General features: G+C 37.5%; 1 protein-coding gene across 4 annotated transcripts in view; it reads right to left on the bottom strand.

Annotated features, from left to right (window-relative positions):
* LOC115127145 (kelch-like protein 4) overlaps positions 1 to 24,021 on the bottom strand; it is a 95,090-nt gene that overhangs the window by 43,913 nt on the left and 27,156 nt on the right. The gene's annotated exons all lie outside the window — the stretch shown is intronic.

Genomic DNA, 24,021 nt, shown 5'->3' with positions numbered 1-24,021 from the left:
AATGTTTTGTTTTGTTTAACCAAGTATGAGAAGTTGGATACAGCATACACTCTTAGAAAAAAGGTGCTATCTAGAATCTTAAAGGGTTCTTCGACTATCCCAAAGAAAACTCTTTGAGTAGAACCATTTTGGTTCCAGGTAGAACCCTTTTGGGTTCCACGTAGTACCCTTTACACCGAGGGTTCTACATGGAACCCTAAAGGGTTCTACCTGGAACCCAAAATAGTTTTACCTGGAAACAAGATGGGTTCTCTTACGGGGACAGACAAATAACCTTTTTGGAGCGAAGAGTGAACCTAGCAGACCTAAAAGGTATATTGTATCACAATCAACGTAACACAATTATAGTGATTTGATAAAAGGCAACTTGCTATGCGGCAGTCAAACATCATTTATATTGACTAAACCGCCATCTTTCCCCACCAGTCTGAGCCAGATTAAAAGTGTAACAACTAAACTGCGTACCTAAGTGGTAAAGAAACTGAGCGCTATAACTCCAGCGGGACAGTCTGTTGACAATCTGAGCAAATCCGCCTCGCCTGCCAAACAAAACGTGTTATAGACATGGACTAAGCAATTGAGCTGGCTTCCCCTTCACAGTATTGTGGTAAAGCTGTATTCTGAGCCCCGCTCCCCAAAGACCGGTAGATTACATGCTGTTTTACAGAGTCAAAATAATCCTTCAGATTTGTGGCCAATAATTCAGACCAGTTACTTTAGTGTCCTTCAAGGGATAAAATCCACTTGCTGACATTTAAGTTGTTTGTTACACTGCGTAAACAATCTCAACTCTCAGGGGGAATTAACTGATCCTAAAAGCTTTTTTTCTATGAGGAGATTCATAGTTTTCAAAGAACAACACTGTACATGGAGACTGTAAGAAATGTCAACATCTATGACGTCATATATCAGTCCACACCACCATATAAAAAGAGAACAGGAACAGAATTCACACACACACAGGACAACGTGTCGCTTTCCTCTTTTCAGAAACAAAATTCTGTCGAACTAATTTTGCTGAATGCATTTTATTTTATATAGTTGAAAACTGAAGTTTTACTTACCACCTGAGCCAAATACATCTTAACTCAGTTTTTCACAATTCCTGACATTTAATCCTAGTAAACATTCCCTAATTTTTTATTTAATTTTTATTTCACCTTTATTTAACCAGGTAGGCTAGTTGAGAACACCTTTATTTAACCAGGTAGGCTAGTTGAGAACACCTTTATTTAACCAGGTAGGCTAGTTGAGAACACCTTTATTTAACCAGGTAGGCTAGTTGAGAACACCTTTATTTAACCAGGTAGGCTAGTTGAGAACACCTTTATTTAACCAGGTAGGCTAGTTGAGAACACCTTTATTTAACCAGGTAGGCTAGTTGAGAACACCTTTATTTAACCAGGTAGGCTAGTTGAGAACACCTTTATTTAACCAGGTAGGCTAGTTGAGAACACCTTTATTTAACCAGGTAGGCTAGTTGAGAACACCTTTATTTAACCAGGTAGGCTAGTTGAGAACACCTTTATTTAACCAGGTAGGCTAGTTGAGAACACCTTTATTTAACCAGGTAGGCTAGTTGAGAACACCTTTATTTAACCAGGTAGGCTAGTTGAGAACACCTTTATTTAACCAGGTAGGCTAGTTGAGATCACCTTTATTTAACCAGGTAGGCTAGTTGAGAACACCTTTATTTAACCAGGTAGGCTAGTTGAGAACACCTTTATTTAACCAGGTAGGCTAGTTGAGAACACCTTTATTTAACCAGGTAGGCTAGTTGAGAACACCTTTATTTAACCAGGTAGGCTAGTTGAGAACACCTTTATTTAACCAGGTAGGCTAGTTGAGAACACCTTTATTTAACCAGGTAGGCTAGTTGAGAACACCTTTATTTAACCAGGTAGGCTAGTTGAGAACACCTTTATTTAACCAGGTAGGCTAGTTGAGAACACCTTTATTTAACCAGGTAGGCTAGTTGAGAACACCTTTATTTAACCAGGTAGGCTAGTTGAGAACACCTTTATTTAACCAGGTAGGCTAGTTGAGATCACCTTTATTTAACCAGGTAGGCTAGTTGAGAACACCTTTATTTAACCAGGTCGTTTAACTTGGGTCAAACATTTCTGGTAGCCTTCCACAAGCTTCCCACAATAAGTTGGGTGAATGTTGTCCCATTCCTCCTGACAGAGCTGGTGTAACTGAGTCAGGTTTGTAGGCCTCCTTGCTCTCACACACTCGTTCAGTTCTGCCCACATATTTTCTATGGGATTGAGGTCAGGGCGTTGACTTTGTTGTCCTTAAGCCATTTTGCCACAACTTTGGAAGTATGCTTGGGTTCATTGTTGATTTGGAAGACCCATTTGCGACCAAGCACTAACTTCATGACTGATGTCTTGAGATGTTGCTTCAATATATCCACATAATTTTCCTACCTCATGACGCCATCTATTTTGTAAAGTGCACCAATCCCTCCTTCAGCAAAGCACCCCCACAGCATGATGCTGCCACCCCCATGCTTCACGGTTGGGATGGTGTTCTTCAGCTTGCAAGCCTCCCCCTTTTTCCTCCACACATAGCGATGGTCGTTATGGCCAAACAGTTATATTTTTGTCCCCATGTGCAGTTGCAAAACGTAGTCTGGCTTTTTTTATGGCGGTTTTGGAGCAGTGGCTTCTTCCTTGGTGAGCGGCCTTTCAGGTTATGTCGATATAGGACTTATTTTAATGTGGATATAGATACTTTTGTACCTGTTTCCTCCAGCATCTTCACAAGGTCCTTTGCTGTTGTTCGGGGATTGATTCACTTTTCGCACCAAAGTACGTTCATCTCTGGGAGACAGAACGTGTCTCCTTCCAGAGCGGTATGATGGCTGCGTGGTCCCATGGTGTTTATCCTTGCAAATTATTGTTTGTACAGATGAACGCGGTACCTTCAGGCGTTTGGAAATTGCTCCCAAGGATGAACCAAACTTGTGGAGGTCTACAATTGTTTTCTGAGGTCTTGGCTGATTTCTTTAGATTTTCCCATGATGTCAAGCAAAAAGGCACTGAGTTTGAAGGTAGGCCTTGAAATACATCCACAGGTACACCTCCAATTGACTCAAATCAGAAGCTTCTATAGCCATTACACCATTTTCTGGAATTTTCCAAGCTGTTTAAGTGCACAGTCAACTTAGTGTATGTAAACTTCTGATCCACTGGAATTGTGATCCTGTGAATTATAAGTTAAATAATCTGTCTGTAAACAATTGTTGGAAAAATGTCTTGTGTCAACTACAAAGTAGATATCCTAACCGACTTGCCAAAACTATAGTTTGTTAACAAGAAATGTGTAGAGTGGTTGAAAAACTACTTTTAATGACTCTAACCTAAGTGTATGTAAACTTCTGTCGTCAACTGTACATAGGAAGCCGGGTTCACAGCCTATAGTATAAACATTAATTGGGATGTTTTATGGTAAATACTGCTGTAATTTATTGCCCTGTCACATTTATCCCTGTGTGACTCAGAGAGTCTTGAGCTCATTCCAAATAGCACCATATTCCCTATATAGTGAACTACTTTTGACCAGGGACTATAGGGGGCCAGTTGGGGACACAGCCTTGGTTGGCAACACTAAACTAGACTGAATAAGGGACCGAGGCTGTAAAACCTAGATGTATCATTTCCTGTTTGGGCTCAAAGGAACGCTGTAAGGATTTTTCATGCCTACCAATCTCCAGGACACTAATTGCTTTGGAACAACGCTCTAGGGAGCAGTACATTTCCATGAGGTGTTTATTTTCTTTTCAGAATGGTGTTGTTCATCAGCCATTAAATTAGCCTCTAAACTAGGAGCATCTTTTGAAATCTCCATCAAGAATTCTTAATGCCACAATACCTAGGCATTGTTTCAGGAATACATGTGATGGAGGTAACATACAGTATGTAGGCAGGAATACAAGAAAATACAATGAGGTGAGCACAATGTTCATTTGTCAGAGAGACAGTAAGTTACTATTGAAGAGGTACAGTAAGTTACTATTGAAGAGGTACAGTAAGTTACCATACCAGAGGTACAGTAAGTTACTATTGAAGAGGTACAGTAAGTTACTATTGAAGAGGTACAGTAAGTTACTATTGAAGAGGTACAGTAAGTGACTATTGAAGAGGTACAGTAAGTTACTATTGAAGAGGTACAGTAAGTTACTATTGAAGAGGTACAGTAAGTTACTATTGAAGAGGTACAGTAAGTTACTATTGAAGAGGTACAGTAAGTTACCATACCAGAGGGACAGTAAGTTACTATTGAAGAGGTACAGTAAGTTACTATTGAAGAGGTACAGTAAGTACCTTTGCAATAGGTCTCTTTGTGTTTGTATCTACCAGGAGTATCTGGTTTAGAGCACAACCACAGATCTTTTTTTGTAGGGTATCAGGTCTCTTTGTGTCTGTATCTACCAGAGGTATCAGGTCTCTTTGTGTCTGTATCTACCAGAGGTATCAAGTCTCTTTGTGTCTGTATCTACCAGAGGTATCAAGTATCTTTGTGTCTGTATCTACCAGAGGTATCAAGTCTCTTTGTGTCTGTATCTACCAGAGGTATCAGGTCTCTTTGTGTCTGTATCTACCAGAGGTATCAGGTCTCTTTGTGTCTGTATCTACCAGAGGTATCAGGTCTCGTTGTGTCTGTATATACCAGAGGTATCAGGTCTCTTTGTGTCTGTATCTACCAGAGGTATCAGGTCTCTTTGTGTCTGTATCTACCAGAGGTATCAGGTCTCTTTGTGTCTGTATCTACCAGAGGTATCAGGTCTCTTTGTGTCTGTATCTACCAGAGGTTTCAGGTCTCTTTGTCTGTATCTACCAGAGGTTTCAGGTCTCTTTGTGTCTGTATCTACCAGAGGTATCAGGTCTCTTTGTGTCTGTATCTACCAGAGGTATCAGGTCTCTTTGTCTGTATCTACCAGAGGTATTATGTCTCTTTGTGTCTGTATCTACCAGAGGTATCAGGTCTCTTTGTCTGTATCTACCAGAGGTGCAGGTCTCTTTGTCTGTATCTACCAGAGGTATCAGGTCTGTTTGTGTCTGTATCTACCAGAGGTATCAGGTCTCTTTGTGTCTGTATCTACCAGAGGTATCAGGTCTCTTTGTCTGTATCTACCAGAGGTATCAGGTCTGTTTGTGTCTGTATCTACCAGAGGTATCAGGTCTGTTTGTGTCTGTATCTACCAGAGGTATCAGGTCTCGTTGTGTCTGTATCTACCAGGGGCATTGGCTATTAATGGATAAGGGTTATTGCCCCAATATACTGTACCAATGTACTGTATCAATATACTGTAATAATATACTGTACCCATATACTGTATCAATATAGTGTATCAATATACTGTAATAATATACTGTACCCATATACTGTATCAATATAGTGTATCAATATACTGTACCAATATACTGTATCAGTATACTGTACCAATATACTGTACCAATATACTATATCAGTATACTGCATCAGTATACTGCATTAATATACTGTATCAATATAGTATATGAATATACTCTATCAATATACTGTATCAATATAGCATATTAATATACTGTATCAATATACTGTATCAATATACTATATTAATATACTGTATCAATATACTGTATCAATATACTATATTAATATACTGTATCAATATACTATATTAATATACTGTATCAATATACTGTATCAATATACTATATTAATATACTGTATCAATATACTATATTAAAATACTGTATCAATATACTATATTAATATACTGTAACAATATACTATATTAATATACTGTATCAATATACTATATTAATATACTGTATCAATATACTATATTAATATACTGTATCAATATACTATATTAATATACTGTATCAATATACTGTATCAATATACTATATTAATATACTGTATCAATATACTATATTAATATACTGTATCAATATACTATATTAATATACTGTATCAATATACTATATTAATATACTTTATCTCTCCCTTCCTGCTATTAGGAACCCCCTGACTGCGTCCCAAATTGCACCCTTTTTCCTTTAATGCACTTCCTTTGACCAGGGAGCATAGCGTCCCAAATTGCACCCTGTTTCCTATAATGCACTTCCTTTGACCAGGGAGCATAGCGTCCCAAATTGCACCCTGTTTCCTATAATGCACTTCCTTTGACCAGGGAGCATAGCGTCCCAAATTGCACCCTGTTTCCTATAATGCACTTCGTTTGACCAGGGAGCATAGCGTCCCAAATTGCACCCTGTTTCCTATAATGCACTTCCTTTGACCAGGGAGCATAGCGTCCCAAATTGCACCCTGTTTCCTATAATGCACTTCCTTTGACCAGGGAGCATAGCGTCCCAAATTGCACCCTGTTTCCTATAATGCACTTCCTTTGACCAGGGAGCATAGCGTCCCAAATTGCACCCAGTTCTCTGGTCAGTGGAAGTGCCCTGTATGTGGAATAGGGTGCTATTTGAGACAACACTGCGTGTTGTAAAGCGTGTCAGTGAAGTCGTCTTGTCAGCCTAACGTTTCCACAGCCTTGATAGATGATGTAGGATACAGCTGGTAAGATATTGATTCATAGTACGTCAGTTTGGTTTAAATGAAGAGGCGTAGAATCAGACATGTATTTACATTTGACTCATTTAGTAGACACTCTTATCCAGAGCAACTAGGGTTTAAGAGCCTTGCTCAAGGGCACATCGGCAGTTAAAAATTTTAAAAAAGAATCTAGTCGACTCGGGGACTCAAACCAGCGAAATTTCCGATTACAGGCCCAACTCTCTAAACTTCTAGGCCCTTTAGAATTAGTGGTTTCATTGCCGATTCAACCGTTCTTATTTACAGGGGTGTGAGTGTTCGTGGTGCTTGCTGATATGTCATATGGGGCGGCAGGTTCAAACCCCTGAGCTGACAAGGTACAAATCCTTCCTAGGCCGTTATTGAAAGTAAGAATTTGTTCTTAACTGACTTGCCTATTTAAATAAAGGTTAAAAAAATATATATATATGTCTGTGTGTATGAAATATGCTGAAAATGTATTGCATGTAGAAATATAGGTTTTTACCTTGATAGTGAAAACTACATTCAATTCCTTAGTGAGGTTTGCATTCCACATTCATAGATCACCTATATGGTTACTCTGCCGAGGCCTGTGTGACTTCAGGAAAGGGGAAATGCATATTTAAGTGGAAAATTAGCAGGTGTTAGCAAACCATTTTACCTAGTTGGCTAAATATGCACAATAAGACTGTTCCCACGGGGATACCTGTTGGGATAGGTCCATAGCAACACATTTAATGTATTAGACCCACAATAAAACATCTCCTACATATACCTGTTGGGATAGGTCCATAGCAACACATTTAATGTATTAGACCCACAATAAGACTGTTCCCACGGGGATACCTGTTGTGATAGGTCCATAGCAACACATTTAATGTATTAGACCCACAATAAGACTGTTCCCACGGGGATACCTGTTGGGATAGGTCCATAGCAACACATTTAATGTATTAGACCCACAATAAAACATCTCCTACATATACCTGTTGGGATAGGTCCATAGCAACACATTTAATGTATTAGACCCACAATAAAACATCTCCTACATATACCTGTTGGGATAGGTCCATACCTGTTGGGGATACCTGTTGTGATAGGTCCATAGCAACACATTTAATGTATTAGACCCACAATAAGACTGTTCCCACGGGGATACCTGTTGGGATAGGTCCATAGCAACACATTTAAAGGATACAAACATAACATTTTAATTGGAAAAGGGGTTGTTAGATTTTTTTCGTATCTTGCAAATTCTTTAACAATTCCCTTTCTTACTAGGTAATACATCCTCCTACTGCTCGCTTATTCCCCATGTTTTATATGGATCTTAACGTCAGACTGGGTGTCAACCACCAACTGAGAGCCTATAAGCCATCGTGAAAAACAACTGAGTTACTGCCATTGACAGGGAGATGGTGGTGGTATTTCTCTTCCAAGGCGATTGAGGGTGGAATTGAGATATCATTCATGATAACAGCTGCTGACTCAAACCTCTTGTTAGAATGTGATAAGGAAAGGGGTCAGGGTTTCGATTTCTTTTGGGTTGTGTCGTATATTTTCAGAGAAAGCAGGTTGATGAGAAGTTGTTTGTTTGGCAGCAATGAGAGGTCGTTTGGATGTCAGTGATGTGGAGATATCCATGTGGTCCAAGGAGAAATCCAATGGTACACTGTGATGTATTGGTTTGTGGTGGGTTTATTGAGAGGAACTAAGTTTGACTAATGACTATGACTTAAATGTGCTGGTGGCAAGAGACTGGAATTCATGTTTTTTGACATCCAGATTATTAATTTGGTAGATTTACGTGATTGTCCGAAATTACACGTCAACCAATTTATGATGTGAAAAGTAATTGGATCACCACCCAGATGGTAGAGGGAATTAATGTGAATATCTTTATTAAATACTACATATATTCGCTTAGCTTTTGATGCGTGTGAAACCAATGATGGAGCGGCAGGTAGCCTAGCGGTTACAGGCAGGAAGCCTAGCGGTTAGAGTCACGTAGCCTAGCGGTTAGAGGCAGGTAGCCTAGCGGTTACAGGCAGGAAGCCTAGCGGTTAGAGTCACGTAGCCTAGCGGTTAGAGGCAGGTAGCCTAGCGGTTAGCCCTAGCGGTTTAGAGTCACGTAGCCTAGCGGTTAGAGTCACGTAGCCTAGCGGTTAGAGTCACGTAAGCCTAGCGGTTAGAGTCACATAGCCTAGCGATTAGAGTCACGTAGCCTAGCGGTTAGAGGCAGGTAGCCTAGCGGTTAGAGTCACGTAGCCTAGCGGTTAGAGGCAGGTAGCCTAGCGGTTAGAGGCAGGAAGCCTAGCGGTTAGAGGCAGGAAGCCTAGCGGTTAGAGTCACGTAGCCTAGCGGTTAGAGGCAGGTAGCCTAGCGGTTAGAGGCAGGAAGCCTAGCGCTTAGAGGCAGGAAGCCTAGCGGTTAGAGTCACGTAGCCTAGCGGTTAGAGTCACGTAGCCTAGCGGTTAGAGTCACGTAAGCCTAGCGGTTAGAGTCACATAGCCTAGCGATTAGAGTCACGTAGCCTAGCGGTTAGAGGCAGGTAGCCTAGCGGTTAGAGTCACGTAGCCTAGCGGTTAGAGGCAGGTAGCCTAGCGGTTAGAGGCAGGAAGCCTAGCGGTTGAGGCAGGAAGCCTGGCGGTTAGAGTCACGTAGCCTAGCGGTTAGAGTCACGTAGCCTAGCGGTTAGAGTCACGTAAGCCTAGCGGTTAGAGTCACATAGCCTAGCGATTAGAGTCACGTAGCCTAGCGGTTAGAGGCAGGTAGCCTAGCGGTTAGAGTCACGTAGCCTAGCGGTTAGAGGCAGGTAGCCTAGCGGTTAGAGGCAGGAAGCCTAGCGGTTAGAGGCAGGAAGCCTAGCGGTTAGAGTCACGTAGCCTAGCGGTTAGAGGCAGGTAGCCTAGCGGTTAGAGGCAGGAAGCCTAGCGCTTAGAGGCAGGAAGCCTAGCGGTTAGAGTCACGTAGCCTAGCGGTTAGAGTCACGTAGCCTAGCGGTTAGAGTCACGTAAGCCTAGCGGTTAGAGTCACATAGCCTAGCGATTAGAGTCACGTAGCCTAGCGGTTAGAGGCAGGTAGCCTAGCGGTTAGAGTCACGTAGCCTAGCGGTTAGAGGCAGGTAGCCTAGCGGTTAGAGGCAGGAAGCCTAGCGGTTAGAGGCACGAAGCCTAGCGGTTAGAGTCACGTAGCCTAGCGTTTAGAGTCACGTAGCCTAGCGGTTAGAGGCAGGTAGCCTAGCGGTTAGAGGCAGGTAGCCTAGTGGTTAGAGGCAGGTAGCCTAGCGGTTAGAGTCACGTAGCCTAGCGGTTAGAGTCACGTAGCCTAGCGGTTAGAGGCAGGTAGCCTAGCGGTTAGAGGCAGGTAGCCTAGCGGTTAGAGGCAGGTAGCCTAGCGGTTAGAGCGTTAGACTAGTAACTTGGAAGGTTGCTAGATCGTAATCCCAGAGCTGACAAGGTAAAAATCTGTCGTTCTGCCCCTGAACAAGGCAGTTAACCCCCTGTTCCTAGGCCATCATTCAAAATAAGAATTTAAGAACTTACTTGCCTAGTTAAATAAATGATATATAATAGACAAATTCCACCATGCATTAAAATACATCTCCAATCAACTGTTTATCTCTCCATCCTGGGAAAGATATTACTGACTTGATATTACAAGATATATATTTTTTAAATACATCATATCTATGTTATCTGATTTGCACTGTACTGTCAACTTGGAAGGTCATTTAATTTTTGAGGAGTTCACTAACGGCCCCTTATCATGGGCCACTGAGGGAGCTCATGGAATTTCATTAGAGATGATTGAGAATAACACAGAGTAACAGGGGATTTGATCCTCATGGTAGAATAACACAGAGTAACAGGGGATTTGATCCTCATGGTAGAATAGCACAGAGTAACAGGAGATTTGATCCTCATGATAGAATAACACAGAGTAACAGGGGATTTACATAATTTAGCAGACACTCTCATCAAAGCAATTTACAGTAATGAGTGGATACATTTTTTTGTAACTTTTTCCATACTGGTTCCACTCGGGAATCAATGCCACAACCCTGGTGTTTCAAGCGCCAGTCTCAACGAACTGAGCCACAAAGGAACATTTGTTCATCTTGGAAGAATAGCATAAAGCAGCGAGAGAAAAATGAATCAGCTGTGTTTTTGATCCTGATTGATCCATTCTGATTGAGTCCAGATAATTAACATAATAACCAGTCCGTTGAACGAGCAGTTCAAGAGTTCTACAGCATTGCCTACCCAAAGACGTTACCATACTAGATATAGTTCACTTAGAGCACTGCCTGCCCACCATCTGCACATCAAATACTTTACCATATTAGATATAAATTGCCTTCAGAAAGTATTCAGACCCCTTGACTTTTTCCACATTTTATTAGGTTACAGCCTTATTCTAAAATGGATTAAATAAACAAAAATCGTGAAGAATCTACACAAAATACCCCATAATGATAAAGACAGAGGTTCGAAACTGAGCTCAGGTGCATCCTGTTTCCATTGATCATCCTTGAGATGTGTCTTCAACTTCATTGGAGTCCACCTGTGGTAAATTCAATTGATTGGACATGATTTAGAAAGGCACAACCCTGTCTCTTTAAAGGTCCAACAGTTATTAGTGCATGTCAGAGCAAAAACCAAGCCATGAGGTCGAAGGAATTGTCTGTAGAGCTTCGAAACAGTCATTGTGTTGAGGAACAGATCTGGGGAAGGGTACCAACAAATTTCTGCAGCATTGAAGGTCCCCAAGAACACAGTGGCCTCCATCATTCTTAAATAGAAGAAGTTTGGAACCACCAAGACTCTTCCTAGAGCTGGCCGCCCGACCAAACTGAGCAGTCGGGGAAGAAGGGCCTTGGTCACTCTAACAGAGCTCTGGAGTTCCTCTGTGGAGATGGAAGAACCTTCCAGAAGGACAACCATCTCCACAGCACTCTACCAATCACACCTTTATGTTAGAGTGGCCAGACGGAAGCCACTCCTCAGTAAAAGGCAAATGACAGCCCACTTGGAGTTTGCCAAAAGGTACCTAAAGAATCTCAGACCATGAGAAACAAGATTCTCTGATCTGATGAAACCAAGATTGAACTCTTTGGTCTGAATGCCAAGCGTCATGTCTGGAGGAAACCCTGGCACCATCCCTACAGTGAAGCATGGTGGTAGCAGCATCATGCTGTGGGAATGTTTTCAGCAGCAGGGACTGGGAGACTAGTCAGGATCGAGGCAAAGTAGAGAGAGATCCTTGATGAAAACCTGCACCAGAGCACTCAGGACCTCATACTGGGATGAAAGTTCACCTTCCAACAGGACAATGACCCTAAGCACACAGCCAAGACAACGCAGGAGTGGCTTTGGGGACAAGTCTCCGAATGTCCTTGAGTGGCCCAGCCAGAGCCCGGACTTGAACCCCATCGAACATCTCTGGAGAGACCTGAAAATAGTAGCTGTGCTGCAACGCTCCCCATCCAACCTGACAGAGTTTGAGAGGATCTGCAGAGAAGAATGGGACGGCAGGGTAGCCTAGTGGTTAGAGCGTTGGACTAGTGACCGGAAGGTTGCAAGTTCAAACCCCCGAGCTGACAAGGTACAAATCTGTCGTTCTGCCCCTGAACAGGCAGTTAACCCACTGTTCCTAGGCCGTCCTTGAAAATAAGAATTTGTTCTTAACTGACTTGCCTAGTTAAATAAAGGTAAAATAAAAATAAAAAAAACTCTCCAAATAGCTTGTAGCGTCATACTCGAGGCTGTAATCGCTGCTGCTAAAGGTTGTTCAACAAAGTAAAGGGTAAATTAGCAAACATTTTTATAAACCCGTTTTTGCTTTATCATTATGGGGTATTGTGTGTAGATTGACGAGGGGAAAAACGATTTAATTCATTTTAGAAAAAGGCTGTAACTTAACAAAAATGTGGGGGGGGGAAAAATCAAGGGATTTTGATCATTTCCGAAGACACTGTAGTTCACTACATTAAACAGCATGCAGCCTGAGAGAAAACTTGATTTTAAATATGTGCTTAATGATGATGTTTCATATAAAAATATAAAATGTTTATATTTACATTTACACTACATGTAATGTTATATTTATGTTTAATTCCAATACAACTCATCCTACAATGTTTCACTGATCGAATAAGTGCTGTACAGATGAATAATAAAAAATAATAATTGAAAACAGATACAGAGTAATCAAAACATATTCATGGGAGGAGTGGGAGGGGAGGAGGAGCTAGGTTAGTGATTTAACATCTGTCTATGTGCTGTGAGGGGGAGGAGCTAGGTTAGTGATTTAACATCTGTCTATGTGCTGTAGAGGGGGAGGAGCTAGGTTAGTGATTTAACATCTGTCTGTGTGCTGTGTGAGGGGAGGCGGAGCTAGGTTAGTAATTTAACATCTGTCTATGTGCTGTGTGAGGGGGGGAGGAGCTAGGTTAGTGATTTAACATCTGTCTATGTGCTGTGTGAGGGGAGGAGGAGCTAGGTTAGTGATTTAACATCTGTCTATGTGCTGTGTGAGGAGAGGAGGAGCTAGGTTAGTGATTTAACATCTGTCTATGTGCTGTGTGAGGGGAGGAGTAGCTAGGTTAGTGATTTAACATCTGTCTATGTGCTGTGTGAGGGGGGGGAGGATCTAGGTTAGTGATTTAACATCTGTCTATGTGCTGTGTGAGGGGAGGAGGAGCTAGGTTAGTGATTTAACATCTGTCTATGTGCTGTGTGAGGAGAGGAGGAGCTAGGTTAGTGATTTAACATCTGTCTATGTGCTGTGTGAGGGGAGGAGGAGCTAGGTTAGTGATTTAACATCTGTCTATGTGCTGTGTGAGGGGAGGAGGAGCTAGGTTAGTGATTTAACATCTGTCTATGTGCTGTGTGAGGGGGAGGAGCTAGGTTAGTGATTTAACATCTGTCTATGTGCTGTGTGAGGGGAGGAGGAGCTAGGTCAGTGATTTAACATCTGTCTATGTGCTGTGTGAGAGGGGAGGAGCTAGGTTAGTGATTTAACATCTGTCTATGTGCTGTGTGAGGGGGAGGAGCTAGGTTAGTGATTTAACATCTGTCTATGTGCTGTGTGAGGGGAGGAGCTAGGTTAGTGATTTAACATCTGTCTATGTGCTGTGTGAGGGGAGGAGGAGCTAGGTTAGTGATTTAACATCTGTCTATGTGCTGTATGAGGGGAGGAGTAGCTAGGTTAGTGATTTAACATCTGTCTATGTGCTGTGTGAGGGGGGAGGAGCTAGGTTAGTGATTTAACATCTGTCTATGTGCTGTGTGAGGGGGGGAGGAGCTAGGTTAGTGATTTAACATCTGTCTATGTGCTGTGTGAGGGGGAGGAGCTAGGTTAGTGATTTAACATCTGTCTATGTGCTGTGTGAGGGGAGGAGGAGCTAGGTTAGTGATTTAACATCTGTCTATGTGCTGTGTGAGGGGAGGAGGAGCTAGGTTAGTGATTTAACATCTGTCTATGTGCTGTGGGAGGAGGAGGAGCTAGGTTAGTGATTTAACATCTGTCTATGTGCTGTGTGAGGGGGGAGGAGCTAGGTTAGTGATTTAACATCTGTCTATGTGCTGTGTGAGGGGAGGAGGAGCTAGGTTAGTGATTTAACATCTGTCTATGTGCTGTGTGAGGGGAGGAGGAGCTAGGTTAGTGATTTAACATCTGTCTATGTGCTGTGTGAGGGGAGGAGCTAGGTTAGTGATTTAACATCTGTCTATGTGCTGTGTGAGGGGAGGAGTAGCTAGGTTAGTGATTTAACATCTGTCTATGTGCTGTGTGAGGAGAGGAGGAGCTAGGTTAGTGATTTAACATCTGTCTATGTGCTGTGTGAGGGGGGGAGGAGCTAGGTTAGTGATTTAACATCTGTCTATGTGCTGTGTGAGGGGAGGAGGAGCTAGGTTAGTGATTTAACATCTGTCTATGTGCTGTGTGAGAGGAGGAGTAGCTAGGTTAGTGATTTAACATCTGTCTATGTGCTGTGTGAGGGGAGGAGTAGCTAGGTTAGTGATTTAACATCTGTCTCTGTGCTGTGTGAGGGGAGGAGTAGCTAGGTTAGTGATTTAACATCCGTCTATGTGCTGTGTGAGGAGAGGGGGAGCTAGGTTAGTGATTTAACATCTGTATATGTGCTGTGTGAGGGGAGGAGGAGCTAGGTTAGTGATTTAACATCTGTCTATGTGCTGTGTGAGGGGGGGAGGAGCTAGGTTAGTGATTTAACATCTGTCTATGTGCTGTGTGAGGGGAGGAGGAGCTAGGTTAGTAATTTAACATCTGTCTATGTGCTGTGTGAGGGGAGGAGTAGCTAAGTTAGTGATTTAACATCTGTCTATGTGCTGTGTGAGGGGAGGAGGAGCTAGGTTAGTGATTTAACATCTGTCTATGTGCTGTGTGAGGGGAGGAGTAGCTAGGTTAGTGATTTAACATCTGTCTATGTGCTGTGTGAGGGGAGGAGTAGCTAGGTTAGTGATTTAACATCTGTCTGTGTGCTGTGTGAGGGGAGGAGGAGTTAGGTTAGTGATTTAACATCTGTCTATGTGCTGTGTGAGGGGAGGAGGAGCTAGGTTAGTGATTTAACCATTTGTCTATGTCTCAAATCAAATGTTATTTGTCACATGCGCTGAATTTAACATGAAATGCTTGCTTACAAGCCCTATGTAGAGGGGGCACCTGTACCGAGTCAATGTGCGGGGGTACAGGTTAGTAGTGGTAATTGAGGTCATTTGTACATGTACAGTGCCTTGCAAAAGTATTCATCCCCCTTGGCGTTTTTACAATTTTGGTGCATTACAACCTGTAATTTAAATGGATTTTATTTGGATTTCATGTAATGGACATACACAAAATAGTTGTGAAGTGAAATGAAATTGGTGAAGTGAAATAAAGAAAAAAAACTTGTCTCATAAAATTCAAAAAATTCAAAAAGGAAAAAGTGGTGTGTGCATATGTATTCACCCCCAGAGTCTGCAACACCACTAAGCAAGGGGCACCAAGCAAGCAGCACCATGAATACCAAGGAGCTCTCCAAACAGGTCAAGGACAAAGTTGTGGAGAAGTACAGATCAGGGTTGGGTTATAAAAAAATATCAGAAACTTTGAACATCCCACATTAAATCCATTATTTTAAAAAATGAAAGAATATGGCACCACAACAAACCTGCTAAGAGAGGGCAGCCCACCAAAATTCATGGACCAGGCAAGGAGGGCATTAATCAGAGAGCCAACAAAAAGACCAAAGATAACCCTGAAGGAGCTGCAAAGCTCCACAGTGGAGATTGGAGTATCTGTCCATGGGACCACTTTAAGCCGTACACTCCACAGAGCTGGGCTTTACGGAAAAGTGGCCAGAAGAAAGCCATTGCTTAAAGAAAAAAATAAGCAAACACGTTTGGTGTTCGCCAAAAGGCATGTGGGAGACTCTGTAACTGTATTAATATTGGTAAAACTATTAATATTGGTAACACGATTAATATTGGTAACACTATTAATATTGGTAACACTATTAATATTGGTAACACTATTAATATTGGTAACAGTATTAATATTGGTAACACTATTAATATTGGTAACAGTCTGTTAATATTGGTAACAGTCTGTTAATATTGGTAACACTATTAATATTGGTAACAGTATTAATGTTGGTTACTCTATTAATATTGGTAACACTATTAATATTGGTAAGTGTGTTAATATTGGTAACACTATTAATATTGGTAACAGTATTAATATTGGTAACAGTCTGTTAATATTGGTAACAGTCTGTTAATATTGGTAACAGTCTGTTAATATTGGTAACACTATTAATATTGGTAACATTATTAATGTTGGTTACTCTATTAATATTGGTAACACTATTAATATTGGTAAGTCTGTTAATATTGGTAACACTATTAATGTTGGTAACACTATTAATATTGGTAACACTATTAATATTGGTAACACTATTAATATTGGTAACACTACTAATATTGGTAACACTATTAATATTGGTAACACTCTATTAATACTGTTAACTCTATTACTATTGGTAACACTCTATTACTATTGGTAACACTATTAATATTGGTAACACTATTAATATTGGTAACACTACTAATATTGGTAACACTATTAATATTGGTAACACTACTAATATTGGTAACACTATTAATATTGGTAACACTCTATTAATACTGTTAACTCTATTACTATTGGTAACACTCTATTACTATTGGTAACACTACTAATATTGGTAACACTATTAATATTGGTAACACTCTATTAATGTTGGTAACACTCTATTAATATTTGTAACACTATTAATATTGGTAACAGTCTATTAATATTGGTCACACTCTATTAATATTGGTAAGTCTGTTAATATTGGTAACACTATTAATGTTGGTAACACTATTAATATTGGTAACACTATTAATATTGGTAACAGTCTATTAATATTGGTAACACTATTAATATTGGTAACACTATTAATATTGGTAACAGTCTGTTAATATTGGTAACACTATTAATATTGGTAACAGTATTAATACTGGTAACAGACTATTACTATTGGTAAGATTATATTAAAATTGGTGACTATATTCATATTCATAAAACTATTAATATTGGTAACACTCTATTAATACTGTTAACTCTATTACTATTGGTAACACTCTATTACTATTGGTAACACTATTAATATTGGTAACACTATTAATATTGGTAACACTATTAATACTGGTAACACTATTAATATTGGTAACACTATTAATATTGGTAACACTATTAATATTGGTAACTCTATTAATGTTGGTAACACTACTAATATTGGTAACACTATTAATATTGGTAACACTATTAATATTGGTAACACTATTAATATTGGTAACACTACTAATATTGGTAACAGTCTGTTACTATTGGTAACAGTCTGTTAATATTGGTAACACTATTAATATTGGTAACAGTATTAATATTGGTAACAGTCTGTTAATATTGGTAACAGTCTGTTAATATTGGTAACACTATTAATATTGGTAACAGTCTGTTAATATTGGTAACAGTCTGTTAATATTGGTAACACTATTAATATTGGTAACAGTATTAATGTTGGTTACTCTATTAATATTGGTAACACTATTAATATTGGTAAGTGTGTTAATATTGGTAACACTATTAATATTGGTAACAGTATTAATATTGGTAACAGTCTGTTAATATTGGTAACAGTCTGTTAATATTGGTAACAGTCTGTTAATATTGGTAACACTATTAATATTGGTAACATTATTAATGTTGGTTACTCTATTAATATTGGTAACACTATTAATATTGGTAAGTCTGTTAATATTGGTAACACTATTAATGTTGGTAACACTATTAATGTTGGTAACACTATTAATATTGGTAACACTATTAATATTGGTAAGTCTGTTAATATTGGTAACACTATTAATGTTGGTAACACTATTAATATTGGTAAAACTATTAATATTGGTAAGTCTGTTAATATTGGTAACACTATTAATATTGGTAACACTATTAATATTGGTAACAGTCTGTTAATATTGGTAACACTATTAATATTGGTAACAGTCTATTAATATTGGTAAGATTATATTAAAATTGGTGACTATATTCATATTCATAAAACTATTAATATTGGTAAAACTCTATTAATACGGTTAACTCTATTACTATTGGTAACACTCTATTACTATTGGTAACACTATTAATATTGGTAACACTATTAATATTGGTAACACTACTAATATTGGTAAAACTATTAATATTGGTAACACTATTAATATTGGTAACACTATTAATATTGGTAAGACTATTAATATTGGTAACACTATTAATATTGGTAACACTATTAATATTGGTAACTCTATTACTATTGGTAACACTATTAATATTGGTAACACTGTTAATATTGGTAACACTATTAATATTGGTAACACTATTAATATTGGTAACACTACTAATATTGGTAACACTATTAATATTGGTAACACTACTAATATTGGTAACACTATTAATATTGGTAACACTCTATTAATACTGTTAACTCTATTACTATTGGTAACAGTCTGTTAATATTGGTAACACTATTAATATTGGTAACAGTATTAATGTTGGTTACTCTATTAATATTGGTAACACTCTATTAATACTGTTAACTCTATTACTATTGGTAACACTCTATTAATATTGGTAACACTATTAATATTGGTAACACTATTAATATTGGTAACACTACTAATATTGGTAACACTATTAATATTGGTAACACTCTATTAATGTTGGTAACACTCTATTAATATTTGTAACACTATTAATATTGGTCACACTCTATTAATATTGGTAAGTCTGTTAATATTGGTAACACTATTAATATTGGTAACACTACTAATATTGGTAACACTATTAATATTGGTAACACTCTATTAATGTTGGTAACACTCTATTAATATTTGTAACACTATTAATATTGGTAACACTATTAATATTGGTAACACTATTAATATTGGTAAGACTATTAATATTGGTAACACTATTAATGTTGGTAACACTATTAATATTGGTAACACTATTAATATTGGTAACACTATTAATGTTGGTAACACTCTATTAATATTTGTAACACTATTAATATTGGTAACACTATTAATATTGGTAAGACTATTAATATTGGTAACACTATTAATATTGGTAACACTATTAATGTTGGTAACACTATTAATATTGGTAACACTATTAATATTGGTAACAGTCTTTTAATATTGGTAACACTATTAATATTGGTAACAGTATTAATACTGGTAACAGACTATTACTATTGGTAAGATTATATTAAAATTGGTGACTATATTCATATTCATAAAACTATTAATATTGGTAACACTCTATTAATACTGTTAACTCTATTACTATTGGTAACACTATTAATATTGGTAACACTATTAATATTGGTAACACTATTAATATTGGTAACACTATTAATACTGGTAACACTATTAATATTGGTAACACTATTAATATTGGTAACACTATTAATATTGGTAACTCTATTAATGTTGGTAACACTACTAATATTGGTAACACTATTAATATTGGTAACACTATTAATATTGGTAACACTATTAATATTGGTAACACTACTAATATTGGTAACAGTCTGTTACTATTGGTAACAGTCTGTTAATATTGGTAACACTATTAATATTGGTAACAGTATTAATATTGGTAACAGTCTGTTAATATTGGTAACAGTCTGTTAATATTGGTAACACTATTAATATTGGTAACAGTCTGTTAATATTGGTAACAGTCTGTTAATATTGGTAACACTATTAATATTGGTAACAGTATTAATGTTGGTTACTCTATTAATATTGGTAACACTATTAATATTGGTAAGTGTGTTAATATTGGTAACACTATTAATATTGGTAACAGTATTAATATTGGTAACAGTCTGTTAATATTGGTAACAGTCTGTTAATATTGGTAACAGTCTGTTAATATTGGTAACACTATTAATATTGGTAACATTATTAATGTTGGTTACTCTATTAATATTGGTAACACTATTAATATTGGTAAGTCTGTTAATATTGGTAACACTATTAATGTTGGTAACACTATTAATGTTGGTAACACTATTAATATTGGTAACACTATTAATATTGGTAAGTCTGTTAATATTGGTAACACTATTAATGTTGGTAACACTATTAATATTGGTAAAACTATTAATATTGGTAAGTCTGTTAATATTGGTAACACTATTAATATTGGTAACACTATTAATATTGGTAACAGTCTGTTAATATTGGTAACACTATTAATATTGGTAACAGTCTATTAATATTGGTAAGATTATATTAAAATTGGTGACTATATTCATATTCATAAAACTATTAATATTGGTAAAACTCTATTAATACGGTTAACTCTATTACTATTGGTAACACTCTATTACTATTGGTAACACTATTAATATTGGTAACACTATTAATATTGGTAACACTACTAATATTGGTAAAACTATTAATATTGGTAACACTATTAATATTGGTAACACTATTAATATTGGTAAGACTATTAATATTGGTAACACTATTAATATTGGTAACACTATTAATATTGGTAACTCTATTACTATTGGTAACACTATTAATATTGGTAACACTGTTAATATTGGTAACACTATTAATATTGGTAACACTATTAATATTGGTAACACTACTAATATTGGTAACACTATTAATATTGGTAACACTACTAATATTGGTAACACTATTAATATTGGTAACACTCTATTAATACTGTTAACTCTATTACTATTGGTAACAGTCTGTTAATATTGGTAACACTATTAATATTGGTAACAGTATTAATGTTGGTTACTCTATTAATATTGGTAACACTCTATTAATACTGTTAACTCTATTACTATTGGTAACACTCTATTAATATTGGTAACACTATTAATATTGGTAACACTATTAATATTGGTAACACTACTAATATTGGTAACACTATTAATATTGGTAACACTCTATTAATGTTGGTAACACTCTATTAATATTTGTAACACTATTAATATTGGTCACACTCTATTAATATTGGTAAGTCTGTTAATATTGGTAACACTATTAATATTGGTAACACTACTAATATTGGTAACACTATTAATATTGGTAACACTCTATTAATGTTGGTAACACTCTATTAATATTTGTAACACTATTAATATTGGTAACACTATTAATATTGGTAACACTATTAATATTGGTAAGACTATTAATATTGGTAACACTATTAATGTTGGTAACACTATTAATATTGGTAACACTATTAATATTGGTAACACTATTAATGTTGGTAACACTCTATTAATATTTGTAACACTATTAATATTGGTAACACTATTAATATTGGTAAGACTATTAATATTGGTAACACTATTAATATTGGTAACACTATTAATGTTGGTAACACTATTAATATTGGTAACACTATTAATATTGGTAACAGTCTTTTAATATTGGTAACACTATTAATATTGGTAACAGTATTAATACTGGTAACAGACTATTACTATTGGTAAGATTATATTAAAATTGGTGACTATATTCATATTCATAAAACTATTAATATTGGTAACACTCTATTAATACTGTTAACTCTATTACTATTGGTAACACTATTAATATTGGTAACACTATTAATGTTGGTAACACTACTAATATTGGTAACACTTTTAATATTGGTAACAGTCTATTAATATTGGTAACAATCTATTAATATTGGTAACCCTTTTAATATTGGTAACACTATTAATATTGGTAACACTCTATTAATGTTGGTAACACTCTATTAATATTTGTAACACTATTAATATTGGTAACAGTCTATTAATATTGGTAACAATCTATTAATATTGGTAACACTTTTAATATTGGTAACAGTCTATTAATATTGGTAACAGTCTATTAATATTGGTAACAGTCTATTAATATTGGTAACACTTTTAATATTGGTAACAGTCTATTAATATTGGTAACAGTCTATTAATATTGGTAACAGTCTATTAATATTGGTAACACTATTAATGTTAGACCACAGTTCCTACATTTGAACTTAAAATTGATTTTATTTTTAAAAACTATGTTACATTTTATCTCTGGGACCCTCAGGATGACAAACCAGAGCAAAAACTTTTTAAAAACCTTTATTTAACTAGGCAAGTCAGTTAAGAACAAATTCTTATTTTAAATGACGGCCTAGGAACAGTGTGTTAACTGCCTTGTTCGGGGGCAGAACGACAGATTTTTACCTTGTCAGATCGGGGATTCGATCTTGCAACCTTTTCAGTTATTAGACCAACGCTCTAACCACCAGGCTACCTGCCGTCCGAAGATCACTGAATGTAGGTACATTATTTACCTTCAGAGGGGAATGCATCAAACCAGTTGCCGTGATACGTTTGTTGTTGTTGTCCACTCTCCTCAAACAACAGCATGGTATTTTTTCCCACTGTAATAGCTACTGTTGATTGATTGACACTGCAGTTAGATTAACAAGCATTTATAAGACATGTCTATGTCCCAGAAAGTTGACTGTTGTACACAATGTCATTCTAGTCACAGTAGCGCACGTTAGCAGCAACCTTCCCAGGTTTAGGGACAACCAAACCTCGTAGAGGATTAAAGGGAAACAGATCCTCTTCATCTCTGATTGGCCTTTAGTGCTTACTTTTCAATAGCAACACCTGTTAACTTCCCTACAACATCACAAGCAGAACAAGATATCACCCCAGAAATCACCTGGAATATAAAATGAGCTAAAAGTTGTACTCAGCAACACAAGATAACACAACCACAAACTCCCAAGTATGTATTTGAACACGATCCTTTTATAGGTTACTTTATGAAAAAAAAAATATGCCAGAGATGAACTAACAAACGGATGAAGCATAAAAAATATATATTTGAGTGGGAGTTTAATATCACAATCTGAGATATTACTATGTTTCTGGAGAACAATTGAAAACACCTCTTTTCATAAGAACTGTCATATTTTGATCCTCCAGTGTGGATAATTAATATTCATGCATTTGTCCTTCTCTTTTCTCTCTCTCACTGTTTTATAAGGCCTGTCTGTCTGCCTTTATTCTCTCTTTCTCTCTCTCTCTCTCTCTCTCTCTCTCTCTCTCTCTCTCTCTCTGTCTGTCTGTCTGTCTGCCTGTCTGTCTGCCTGTGACTGTGTTCTCTCCTCTCTCTCTTTCTGTTTTCTAAAGCCTGTCTGTCTGTCTGTGACTGTGTTCTCTCCTCTCTCTCTTTCTGTTTTCTAAAGCCTGTCTGTCTGCCCGTGACTGTGTTCTCTCCTCTCTCTCTTTCTGTTTTCTAAAGCCTGTCTGTCTGCCCGTGACTGTGTTCTCTCCTCTCTCTCTTTCTGTTTTCTAAAGCCTGTCTGTCTGCCCGTGACTGTGTTCTCTCCTCTCTCTCTTTCTGTTTTCTAAAGCCTGTCTGTCTGCCTGTGACTGTGTTCTCTCCTCTCTCTCTTTCTGTTTTATAAAGCCTGTCTGTCTGCCTGTGACTGTGTTCTCTCCTCTCTCTGATGTAATGGGTGTTTGTCCTGTAACCACTTTAACTCACAGGATGAATACATTAAAACGTGCACTAAAGTCTCTGTTGCTGCTGTTGTCTGAGCTGAGGACCGTGTTGAGTCAAACTGAATATATATACTTCTTTATTCTCACAGGAATAAAGCAAAAGGCTTAGGAAGCCTTATCTGCACAAAAGCACAAAGTCGTCTGTGATACCATGCATGACGACTGTAACATCCAATGAATAATTTTAAGATATTCTATTGGTTTGTGTATCTTTGTCCTGTAGAGTGTGAGTGAACAACGCCCCAGGTGAGTTATAAAGGCAG

The sequence above is a fragment of the Oncorhynchus nerka genome, linkage group LG5, assembly GCF_034236695.1.
Source record: "Oncorhynchus nerka isolate Pitt River linkage group LG5, Oner_Uvic_2.0, whole genome shotgun sequence".
NCBI classification, from domain to species: domain Eukaryota; kingdom Metazoa; phylum Chordata; class Actinopteri; order Salmoniformes; family Salmonidae; genus Oncorhynchus; species Oncorhynchus nerka.
This window is presented reverse-complemented; position numbering and strand designations above follow the sequence as displayed.